This window comes from Bos grunniens, chromosome 6, assembly GCF_055505025.1.
Source record: "Bos grunniens cultivar Pamir isolate PY7600 chromosome 6, Bosgru_T2T1.0, whole genome shotgun sequence".
Taxonomy (NCBI): Eukaryota; Metazoa; Chordata; class Mammalia; order Artiodactyla; family Bovidae; genus Bos; species Bos grunniens.
This window is the reverse complement of record NC_141170.1, coordinates 19,504,833-19,518,363: the sequence shown is the minus strand read 5'-3', so window position 1 is coordinate 19,518,363 and position 13,531 is coordinate 19,504,833.

The following is a 13,531-nucleotide window of genomic DNA, read 5'->3' as shown; positions in this document are numbered from 1 at the left end:
CTGCTTTGCCATCAGATGTACCACTGCCACCCTAGTTTCTGGGAGTGGGGACTGATAGCATCCCACACTTGCTGCCTTTGCTGGAGAATGGCCCTCAGCTACATAGCTGCTGCCTCGGCCCCCCAGGAGGCTCTGTTACCTTCTCACTCACCCTGGAGTTGTCCGGTTGTCCAGTGACCGAGGAAGAAGGGTACAAACAGCTTCAAAACAACTAATTCTGCTTAATATATAAACCTCTGACTTTAACCATTTAACTAGCCAGCTGCTTCTTTTATTGGCTTCTGTGTGTATACCACTAAACTTTTTCTCCTGTGAATCTTTTGTCAGTTTAATTCACAGGCCCCAGGGACTAAACATAAGCGGGTGGAAGAAAAAGTTTTTCCTTCTCTATAAAGGCTTTGGAAAAGGACTGCTATTTCATTTGTGGTTGTGTGGCTTGACTATGTGCAAATGCAAACTTCCCAGCTCATTATCTTAACAAGGATGGATGATTCTTCCAAATAAGATGTGATCATTATTGCTCTCATCAGCTTCTAGGCACTGCTGGACCATGTCTGATCCACAGATGTTCACAGTGACCCTTCTCTCCCTGACACAGGACTAATAGGCAGCACATTCATAACCTTGTTAAAAATGTAGACGTTTGCAAGGGAAGAAGAAATGAATATATGCCAAAGTGTCAGTATGAGTTATTTCTGGATGAGACCATTTTTTTACAACTCAAATTTTAATTTTTAATATTGATTTTTATTGGAGATTTTTTTTTTACAATGCTTTGTAGGATCAGACCATTTAAAATTTCCTTTTTTGGGCTTTTCTTTATTTTCTAAATTTTTAGCAGTAAATACTAGTATTACAGTATAAAAAAGCTCTTTTCTCCACACTTAGTAATATTTAAAAAACAAAAGTAAGTCATTAATCATATAAGGTAGACAATGCCCTCTAGATCATTCTTGCCTGCTGATATTTTGTTGTGTTTGTTTTACCCTCTATCCTGATTTGACATTGCTTTTTAAGTATTTACCGCATACTCAGCACTCCTTGCTCTTTGGACAGTTACATAAGTAGCAGCAGAAAAGTCATTTCCTCTGGGATTTTGCCATCTATGCAGTGGTTCAACTTTTGCCTCCCAAACCTGAAACCAGAGCTCATTTTACTATACTTTTTTGCAAAATAAAAAAATACCCCAGCTAATCACTATTTCTTTCTAGAGCTCAGTTACGGGAATTGTTTTTATTAAGCATAGCTCCCATTAATAAAGGAAAGGAGACAATTTTAAATGAGTAGAATGATTTCTTGGAAAGAAATATGAAACAGGAAATCTTTCTTTTGAAACAAACGTGATTTGAAGGTCACATACAAGTTATTTGAAAACAGTACTAATATTTATTACAATTTGGTTAAGGACAGGTTATAAGAAAGTTGAAACAAACAGAACTTAAACTGAATCGAGATGAAAAGAAAATCACTGTAAATTGGTATGCAATATCTTTATTAGAGGGCTTCCCTTGTGGCTCAGCAGTGAAGAAGCCGCCTGGTAATGCAGCAGACGTGGGTTCAGTACCTGTATCAGGAAGATCCCCTGGAGGAGGAAATGGCAACCCACTCCAATATTCTTGCCAGGAAAATCTCACGGATGGAGGAACCTGGCAGGCTACAGGCCACGGGGTTGCAAAATGTTGGACACAACTGAGTGACTGAGCACATCCTTATTAGAAAACCATGGACAAATGTTAGCATCCACATCTCTGAGTTTTAAAGGGTTTGAGCTTTAATCTCACTAATCAATTGGCATTGAGGGGGGAAATACAATTAAAAACAAAATATCTTCACAGCCCAGAAAAACCCTCTACAAAGAAGAGGAAGACAACCATTGCACTATTGAATAAGTGTAAACCAGAATGCAATATGCAGGTTAGGCCATCTGCTAAGAGATGGCAGAGATAGAAAGCCACCTCACGCACTCACAACAGAGAGGGTGCAACCGATAGCGTTAGGTCGGTTTTTCGATTTGCAGTTGGGGACAGCTGACGTTAGGCGCAGCTCCTCCTGGGAAAGTAGGGGAAGGGGTGAGGACTTCCTTGATGCAAATTTCTTTCTTTTAAAAAAATATTTATTTATATTTATGTATTTATTTGACTGTGCTGGATCTTATTTGCAACATGAGGGACCTTCGATTTTTGTTGCAGCCTGCAGGATCTTTAGCTGCAGTATGAAGTTTCTTTTAGATGTGGCCTATGTGATCTAGTTCCCTGACCAGGATTTGAACCCAAGCCCTGTGCACTGGGAGCATGGAGTCTTAGCTACCAGACCACCAGGGAAGTCCCCATGCAACTTTCTAAAGTATGGCTTCCAGGTCCTTGGGAAAGATCCCCCAAGTTGTGAAACCAGCAAGAGGCTTATTTAGTCAAAAAAAAAAAAAATGTATATATATACAGAGCAAGAAATTCTGAAAGAAAAGGAAAAAGTAAGGGTTCTCTTTCCAGCAAAAATTAAACCTCTTATCTGTCCTTACACATACTGAGGGGTAACTTAACAACCCACTTGTGTCAAATAATGAGCAAAAAAATGAAAAATGTAATTCAGCAAATGTGAAGTTTAGTTCCCACCCCCACTTTTTTTGTTGTTTGACAAAATGCAGAAACAAACATACCCTTTTCTGATTGCCCAGACCAGGGTTTTTAAAGGGTGGCACTATCAACATCTGGGGGGCCAGATAATTCTTTGTGGCGGGAATTGTCTTGTGGACTATAGGATGTTTAGCAGCATCCTTGGCCTCTAGCCACTAGATGGCAGCTGGGCATCCCCTCCTCACCCAACCCATGACAACAAAAAAATGTCTCCAGATGGTGGCAACTGTCCTGGGGCATGGGGACGGGAACCATCCTCCATTAAGAAGCACTGGCCTAGATGAATTATCAAGACACGCAACCCAAACAGGTAGTTGAGTCTAAGACTGGGCTGGGATGCTAGTAAGCCTTCTGCTTTCACTCCATGAGCCACACCTGTATGACGCATGTTACAGTAATATTTGCTCAAGTGTGGGCTGAGCACTGCTATTCTCAGAGGAACTCAGATTCAGTCTTCTTAGTGGAAGACATCTCTCTACTAGCCCACCACCATCCAGCTTCCTTTAAAAAAAAAAAAAAACCACCTTGATTGTCTTTCTCAATCAGTCCAGAGGGGTGGGTTATGACCCAAATCATTGTAGCTTTAGGGGTGGTCTTGTATCTAAGGACTGGTCAATTGTTCATCATTCTAGCTACCATGGAAAACATGAAAGAGGAATTCTTATTCTTAGCTGTGAGGATAAGCCTGACTGAGAATGGAGGCAATTTTAGGGGAAGCAGAATTAAAGAAAACAGAGACAGTGTCTTGAGGAGAAAATTTGATTCCTGGATCTAGCCATGCCTAAAGCCATCTTCTGAATTCTTTGTTCATGTAAGTCATCACACCTGAGACTGGGAATTCAGCAAGCAAGTGACACACAGCACTCAGACTCTTCACTCTTTCCTCTTTTCCCAAATAGATCAGGGAGGTAGAGAAGGAAGGGCTCGTGGTCTTAACATCTTCCTCTAATCTACCTCATCATTGTGTTTCTACCTCTACTCTGAAGTTCCTCTACTTATTTACTCCTGTTATGGTAAGCTGGAATCAAGATTGCCGGGAGAAATATCAGTAACCTCAGATATGCAGATGACACCACCCTTATGGCAGAAAGTGAAGAGGAACTAAAGAGTCTCTTGATGAAAGTGAAAGAGGAGAGTGAAAAAGTTGGCTTAAAGCTCAACATTCAGAAAATGAAGATCATGGCATCTGGTCCCATCACTTCATGGCAAATAGATGGGGAAACAGTGGAAACAGTGTCAGACTTTATTTTTTGGGGCTCCAAAATCACTGCAGATGGTGATGGTAGCCATGAAATTAAAAGATGCTTACTCCTTGGAAGGAAAGTTATGACCAACCTAGACAGCATACTAAAAAGAAGAGACATTACTTTGCCAACAGAGGTCTGTCTAGTCAAGGCTATGGTTTTTCCAGTGGTCATGTATGGATGTGAGAGTTGGACTATAAAGAAAGCTAAGTGCTGAAGAACTGATGCATTTGAACTATGATGTTGGAGAAGACTCTTGAGAGTCCCTTGGACTGCAAGGAGATCCAACCAGTCCATCCTAAAGGAGATCAGTCCTGAATATTCATTGGAAGGACTGATGTTGAAGCTGAAACTCCAATACTTTGGCCACCTGATGTGAAGAGCTGACTCATTTGAAAAGACCCTGATGCTGGCAAAGATTGAGGGCAGGAATAGAAGGGGACGACAGAGGATGAGATGGTTGGATGGCATCACCGACTCAATAGACATGGGTTTGGGTGGACTCCGCGAGTTGGTGACGGACAGGGAGGCCTGGCGAGCTGCAGTTCATGGGGTCACAAAGAGTCGGACACAACTGAGCGACTGAACTGAACTGAGTAGTTATAGTTCATAAACATGCCTTCTCTCTGCTACTAAGTTCTGTATTTCTGAAGGACCAGGACCTATTAGATTCACCTTTACATCCTCTGCAGTGCACAGTTGGCCCTCAATAGAAAGTACAGGTTGCATAGAGCAACTTCAGCAGGTACCAGATGCTGTGATTGACTTGTATCTGAAATCAAGGCCCTTCTGATTTCCACAGTTAAGATTAGAGGAACATTTTCAGCAACGTTCTGATGCTGAAACCTGGGCCTGTTTGTTCCCCCTTCATCCACTGGATTCCATCTTTCCTTTCTCTCTGTCTTCTTTACTCGTAGTTGTGGACAGATACTGTGGCCAAACAGCTCATTGTCACTTTCTTTGCCAATCACTTCCTGTTTTTTTTTTTTTAATTTGAGATACCTCTACCGTGCCCCCAGCAGCCACATGCATGAAAACTATGATTTTATGTTGAAGCTGAAGCTCCAATACTTTGACCACCTGATTCAAATAGCTGACTCATGGGAAAAGACCCTGACGCTGGGAAAGATTGAAGGCAGAAGGAGAAGAGGGTGACAGAGGAGATAGTTGGCATCACTGATGCAATGGACATGAACTTGGGCAAGTTCTGGGGGATGGTGAGGGACAGGGAGGCCTGGCGTGCTGCAATCCATTGGGTAGAAGAGCCAGACATGACTTGGCGACTGAACAACAGCAGCAAATAAGCAACTGCAAACTTCAGCGCTTAAATAGAACACCAGAAAAGCACGTGGAAGTCTCTTAACTCACAGTATGGATGTGACAAGTGGCCCCAGAAAAAAAAGAACAGAGCTCATTCTCTTCCAAGCAATTTGAAGTCCCTATGGAACAGTTTCCTGTACAATTCCAGCAGAGACCAGCCAGGGCACCAGTTTTCAGGAGTTGAATTCAAGCTTCTGATTCAACAGAGATCACCAAAGTTCCTGCAGAGGAGTGGAAATGTGGGACGGGATGTTGTTAGGGAAATTAAAATGGAGGAGGTCTTGTTCAGGCTTCAGAAGCAGGAAAGCAGGCTTCCAACCTGCCTGAACACTGGATGTTTCCATGCCCGCCTGCAAGCACAGCCAGTCAGGTGGTACTTTATACAAGAAAGGGAGCAAGTCTTGGAATTCTTGAGTCCTGGGGAGTCTGACCAACTCCTCAGGGTCTAACGAAATCCTGCGGCTGCTCACAAGACGAAACAAAGGTGCAAAAAGGTGAAAGGAAAAGCAGAGCTGCATTTTTCATGCAAACTGATGATGAAATCAGTTTGCAGCCTGGGATTATAAGCGAGAGCCCCTGAAACTGCAATTTGAAGTCTCACCTGTTGGGTGGACGCACTGCCCACGACCCTTTCCCAACTGGGACTCCAGATTGCTGTTAACCAGGGACTTACCAGTGCTGTTCAAGTCTGAATGTAGTTTGGCCCAGTGGTGGTGCTAGTGGTAAAGAATCTGCCAGCCAATGCAGAAGATGCAAGAGACAGTGGGTTCTCTCCCTGGGTGGTGAAGATTCCCCTGGAGAAGGGAATGGCAACCTGCTCCAGTATTCTTGCTGGAAAATCCCATGGACAGAGGAGCCTGGTGGGCTACAGTCCACGGGGTCACAAAGAGTCAGACAGGAGCATGCAGGCACATATGATGTTACTCTCTATTGTTTCCATTTTTTCTATTTTAATGATTGTATATTGAAATTTAAGTCAAATAATCTTCTAGACAAATACTTTGGCCACCTGATGCAAAGAACTGATGCTGGGAAAGATTGAAGGCGGGAGGAAAAGAGGATGATAGAAGACTCGATGGACAGGAGTTTGAGCAAGCTCCAGGAGTTGGTGATGGACAGGGAAGCCTGGCATGCTGCAGTCCATGGGGTTGAAAAGAGTTGGACGTGAATGAATGACTGAACTGAACTGACTCTTCTAGAAAAACTGAAACTGTTTATGTGTGTATTGAGTGGTTTTTTTTGGTAATGAATCCTTTGAACCTAAAACAAAAGTAAAGCTTTTGGCAAAACAGACACCTAGATCCTAGCCTGCCTGGCAGCCTCTACAGACATAAGACCCAGTCAGTTCCTCACTATGTGAATGAAACCACTAGCCACTGTGAACCAGGAACATGCCAATCATGCATTTGGAATAAATAATGGGAAAGGCGTTTTCTCTCTGATGAATCAACAAGAAAAAAAAAAAAAAAAGATGTTTTAGCAGCATCTGCTAGGATCTGCTCTTTTCGAGGGAAACAGCAAAAAGGTCACTTCCTAGTCAGTTTCCACCAGAAGTTAACACTGCCCTTGGTAAGAGAAGGGCAGACGCAGCCACGGCGGAGCTTGATCTGTACGTGGGACCATCTGGTGAAGCATCATACCACACTCATCTTTTTCTACGTACGGATTCATGCCCTCCTTTTGTGCTTCTCTCAAGGACTTTCAGCCTCTCTGGTGAGAACACGTGTTTCTCCGGCCAACATCTTGGCAAAGGCAAGTCTTTTTGGCAGCATTAATGATAATAGGTGCTGGCATAAATCTAGGAAGCCAGGGTGCCAGGGAAGGCGTGACCCAATTACTGACAGCTGTTAGAGCCTCGTTTCTCTGCATTTTAGTGTCCCCAGCAGAGTGGCACAGACACCACCGTCGTTAACATTTCATTTTGATTCAGTGAGTCTGCACAGGCCGGAACAGCTAACATGCAGCCTGTCGCCTGTAAAAGTCCAAGCCCCCTCGAGGTCGCTCTGGACTGCACCTGCTCAGGCATGAGTGATGGGCAGAGGGGCCTTTTCACGGTTGTTCCAGTTTCTGAAGGCTTCCTCCTGCTGCAGGAGTCTTGAGAGGTGAACACAAGAGCTTTGTGAAGACCTGGAATAACTCCTGCGAAACCCTCTCCTACTCCTCTGTGATCACGCTGAGAAAAAGAACTAAAATTAAAGACCAAGGCCTAGGTTTCATAACATAGATGGAAGGAAACAAAATATCAGCCTTAGTGATAGCACGCTGTTTTACATTTTATTTTTTAATTTTTTGGCTGTGCAGCATGTGGGATTTCAATTCCCCAAGCGGGGATCAAACCCACACCCCCTGCTTTGGAAGCACAGAGTCTTAACCACTGGACCACCAGGGAAGCCCCAGTGATGGCATGTTTTAAAGTGAGCCAAGCGGTCATCTGAACAAATTCTAGAAAGTGACAGATTCTCTTCTTGACCAAATTTTAGATGGACTCATCTGAGCCCTCTTTTTGACCAGCCCTTAAATCTGGCCTAGAAAAACTGCAGACTCTCAGCACAATCGATTCTACCCACTCCCTCCCAAGCCCCCTCTAAAAGATTCCCAAGCACCTCATAGCTCAAGGCTGCCACCTAGGATGACCCCAGTCTCCCTTTTTCTCAGTCAGCCTGAGAAAACCACCAGGAGGATTACTGTTTATTCCAACTTAGACCTGGTAATAGACAGATAGGCCCCTGCACACCTCATCCCTGTCTGAGGAGTTACTTTAGAAGGCTGTGCGTGGCTTGCTCTATCTTGCACCACTACCTCCTGTCATAAAGATAGTAGAAGCTTGCTTCTCCTCTGGATAAGCATCAGTGAATAAACAGAGGCTCTGCTGGAGTGCCCGCTCGTTCCCCACTGCCCCCTCATTCTCCCATAAAAATGCCCATCACCTCTGCCCTTGTTCTTGTTCATGCAACCCCATGGACTGCAGCACTATCTCCCAGAGTTTGCCCAAACTCATGTCCATTGAGTCAGTGATGGCATCTAACCATCTCATCCTCTGTCATCCCTTTCTCCTCTCATTTTCAATCTTTCCCAGCATCAGGGTCTTTTCCAATGAGTCGGCATCTTTGCATCAGGTGGCCAAAGTATTGGCACTTCAGCTTCAGCATCAGTCCTTCCAATGAATATTCAGGACTGATTTCCTTTAGGATTAACTGGTTTGATCTCCTTCTGTCCAAGGGACTCTTAAGAAGTCTTCAACACCACAGTTCAGAAGCATCAATTCTTTGGCACTCAGCCTTCTTTATGGTTCAACTCTCACATCCATACATGGCTACTGGGAAAACCATAGCTTAGACTATACTGACCTTTGTTGGCAAAGTGATATCTCTGCTTTTTAATATGCTGTCTAGGCTTGCCATAGCTTTCTTCCAAGGAACAAGTGTCTTTTAATTTCATGGCTGTAGTCACCACCTGTAGTGATTTTGGAGCCCAAGAAAATAAAATCTGTCATTGCTTCCACTTTCCCCCCTATTTGCTGTGAAGCAACGTGCCTGGATGTCATTTTGATATTTGGCAAAACTAATACAATTATGTAAAGTTTAAAAATAAAATTAAAAAAAAAAACTCAAAAAAAAAATGAATGTTGAGTTTTAAACCAGCTTTTTCACTCTCCTCTTTCATCCTTATCAAGAGGCTCTTTATTTCTTATTCACTTTCTGCCATTAGAGTCATATCATCTACATATCTGAGGTTGTTGATGTTTCTCCAGGGAATCTTGATTCCAGTTTGCGATTCATCCAGCCTGGCATTTTGCAAATGTGCTCTGCATATAAATTATATAAGCAAGGTGACAATACACAGCCTTAATGTACTCCTTTTCCAATTTTGAACCAGTCCGCTGTTCCATGTCCAGTTCTAACTGCTGCTTCTTGACCTGCATATAGGTTTCTCAGGAGGCAAGTAAGGCAGTCTGGTATTCCCATTAAAGAATTTTCCACAGTTTGTCGTGATCCACACAAAGGCTTCAGCGTAGTCACTCTGCACTTAGTTCTGAATAAATTCTATCCTTACCACTTTACCTAGTGTCCAGCTTATCTTTGACAAAGCTCAGACATTTCTGCCCTAGGGAGCAAGGACCGGACAGACAGATCACAGTGCCAACAAGGCCGAGGTTGTGAACTTGATCTCCATATGGCTCACGGTCACACGTGTCCACCTGTCAGGTAAAGTTTCACCAGGGCTTTTCATTGATCACAAGGTGATCCAGGTGAGAACATAGTGATGGCTCAGCACAAGTCACCTGCTGCTGCTTTTGTGGTTTCTAGTTACTGCTTCAAGAGCGCAAATATACAGATGATGTGGCTTGCAGCCTTCCCTTCGAACAGCTCAAGAAGACAACCCTCCTGTCGTCCTTCATGTCCCCTCTTCCCTACCTGCCCTGCTCCCTCTGTTCAGACATTCCCAGCCCTCTCTCAGTCTGTGGTTGACCTCTTTCACCAGTTCTCCCTTCAAAGACACTGCCTCCTACTTCTCTGTCTCTAGTGCATGTTAAGCATCTGTTACGTGGTGCTTCATTATGTTACTTTCACACCAGCAGTGGCTCACGGTTCGTGTATTTATTCTAAGTCACTTCACTTGTGGCCAACTCTTTGCTACCCTATGGACGATAGCCTGCCAGGGTTCTGTGTCCACGGGATTCTCCAGGTAAAAATACTGGAATGGGCTGTTGCCATTTCCTACTCCGGGGATCTTCCTGACCCAGGGATCGAACCCCCGTCTCTTATATCTCCTGCACCGACAAGTGGGTTCTTTACTACCAGCACCACCTGGGAAGCCGTTTATGCTCTACTGCTCCTGAAAGAAACAAGAAGCAGCTATTCTCCTCTTGTTTTCCACCTGTAACTAAGCACATCCACACTATTCAGTAAAATGCATGTACATGTTTTCGTTGAGTTTTTGAATGACTCTAACAAATTTCAGCAAAATGCTGAATTCCTTCATCATTTCTAGAATGGGCGTAGACTCTCAAAGTACTTACAAACTTACACAGAATTAAACTCGTGTTACTGTACTTCATGTACAGTGAGTAGAATATTTCCAATTTTGTGTGTGATCATACAGTAATATTATGTTTTATTATAAAAGACACTGATTTAGCACACAGCACTATAATAGCTGGTTCTTTATACTTACATTACTGGTAGCCTACATTTCCCTAGCTTTATGCATATCTCTTTATTATAATAACACACTTTATGCCTCTGTGAAGACAGAAAACAAACTTAGGGGAAATATCATGGAATACTATGGCTCATAAAACCCCTCAGAAATTAGGGATGCAAATTCCCAGTCTCCATGATAATCGGATCTTTTTTGCTGTTGCTTTTTTTAGTCAAGTAGGGATAGAACTTCTACATTTTAGTGAAGTTGTTGAAGGGATAAATAAAAAATCTTTTCACTGGAGAAGATGCAATTAATAAAAATGGGAGGTATTTACCATAGTTAACTTCTATAAAGAAGGAACCCTCTCTGTGCATAAATCTCCTTTGGGGGAGGTTTAATGATCTAATACATTTGGTTCAGCTAGAGTAAAATCATTCATTTCCTCTGGAGTGGCAGTGTTAATTCTAATAGCAAAATTTTTATACATTACATACATATGCTCCCCTTAAAGAGAATTATCATATCTTCAAGTACTCCAAGTGACCATATATCACTTGGGCAACCACTTACAGAAGAGAGAGATCAAAAGACGATTTTATAAATGAAGCATGCTAATTTATCGCATCATATTTGTCATTACTTCATAGCATTTTAGGCAGGAGGAAGGCCTATTATATATGCTGTCTGCATATGATGATATGATATCATATGATGATATGCATATATATGATCAAATCCTTTCCAAACACACATAGGTTAGCCTGTAATGCGAATTTGTGTGTGTGTGTGTGTGTTAGTCACTCAGTCGTGTCCAACTCTTGGCAATCCCAGACTGTAGCCCACCAGGCTCCTCTGTCCATGGGAATTCTCCAGGTAAGAACAGTGGAGAGGGTTGCCATTCCCATGCGAATAAACACAAAGAAAGAACTATCAGTCTAATCTAGCTGTGACCTAGGCTCTGTTCCTTATCAATGGAGTGATCCTGGGCAAGCCACACTTTCTTCATTTGTAACACAGGGTAGAAACGATAATGTACCTCAGATTCCTCAGTAAGGAATCTCTAAGCATACAAAACATTTAACATATTGTTGGCACAGGGTTAGCCCTCATTAAAGGTTGGTTTATTGTCATCCTTATTATTTGTCATTGACAGTAACAAAAGAAAATGCAAATTTATCAGTATGATTCTAAATTACTGGAAATTGTCAAAGAAAACTAAGTATAACAATGCTTACATGTCTTTGTACTACTTTTTATCATATTGGTATGGAATCCAAAAGCTGCGGCGATTCTTAGTTATTCCTGAAAAAAATGGCACTTTGGATATTTGTTGAGAGGATAGCTGCATTTGAAATGCTTGAACTTGATCAAAAATTTGCTGTACCCAATAGAAAAAAACTTTTTTTTTCTTTCATTGGTGGTTGTTGAAGCTCATAATGCAAATCCAGAAAAGCTAGGACATAAGAAAGGTCGTGGTGAAGTTAAGCACTCTAGAAATGGGCAATCTTGCTCATAGCTTGAAAAAAATCCAAAAAGGAAAACTGGACAGCTACACAGGAATTGCTAAAATTTTAATGTGTTGAAGCTCAATACAAGGGAACTACAGGTACCCTTCTTGATGCTTCAGAGAAGTCAGATGACACCACCAAGAAGTCCACATTCAAATCTTCTCATTTTACCTAAAAGTTAAGTTGGTTTAAGAACACAGGTGGAAATTGAGCTGAATATTTTCCTAAAACGTGATGCAGCCGTCGTTTGAACGCCATTCTTGGAACGATCCATCTTCTCCACTGTGACTTAAGTGTCCCCTGTACTTCTTTGCCCACCACTCCTTCCCTCCAACTTCTGAAAAAACTAGTACAAAGCAAAAACTCTAGATCTTGGCCTCAGAGGTGGGCAAGGACCAATTAGACCAAAGAGAATCTCTTCAGGGATTTCTCCACCTGGGATGGCAGCAGAAAGCTCTTTCTGCTTTCATCTTGAAGCCACTGGGTCAGTTGGTCTAGAGTTGCCTGACAAAGAACAGGTGGCAAGCCCTGAAATGCTAGTCTCTGGTTCCAGTTGCTCGGAAACCAGTGTTATTACTGTCATGGTTTAAGAATGTGGCCACTATATTTTCTTTTTTGTTTAAGCTAGATATACCTGGGTTTCTATCAATCAAAACTGAAAAACCATGCTTATTACACATTAAATTCTTAAATGTCTCTGAATCTATTTTTATTCTCTATTGTGTTCCCACTAATCTACTTTTCTTCTCTAGAGCTGAACTGTCATTTTCTTTATATTTTAAAATCTTTTAGGGCTGATCAGCCATCACTACCCTTGGTACACTTTCAGTGGCTCGCCTTACTGACACACTGATTGGGGGCAGGGCAGATGGTCCCAAACTGCAGGCACAGGTTTTCCAGTTTCTGAAAAGGTATCCTTCCAACCTGCTGCCTCTAATCTTAATAAATTAATGAAATAAATTATACATCAGCCTCATAAATTGATTAGCAAGAATCAGGGCTTACTTATAGCCTTACACACTTGGGCAAACTAATAGAGCTGGGGTGTCTCGATTTTAAAACGCTGAAGGCTCGACTGTGGACCAGTGGACTGTGGACAATCTCATGGCTGAGCCCAAGCAGCCAGCAGGCGGCCAGCTTCTCTCTTACAACTTTTTTAGCTGCAACAAATGGAATACATGCAGTGCAGCCCAGGACTCCACCAGGGCATTAGGATGCTGTCCTGTACCTCACACGAGGGCACGAGGTGTGGCGATGTGATGTCATGCTGGAGGCAAAATCAAGGTCAGGTGAAAGAGACACTCAGGAAGGACAAAATGGGGAAAATTCTACCAAGGCCAGACTGTATAATGGTTAAGTGCACAGGCTTTGGCATCCCAGGCGGCTCAGTGGTAAAGAACCTGCCTGCCAATGCAGGAGATGCAGGTTTGATCCCTGAATCAGGAAGATCCCCTGGAGGAGGAAATGGCAATCCACTTCAGTATTCTTGCCTGGGAAATCCCATGGACGGTGGACGGAGGAGCCTGGTGGGCCACAGTCTGTGGGGTTGCAAAGAGTCGACGTGACTGAGCATGCATGCATGGACTTTAGATTGGGATCGTCCAGGTCCGAAGTCCCTGCTTTGCAACAAATATCAATAGTACACGACCTTGGTCCAATTACTCTAATTTTGTCAGCATCATTT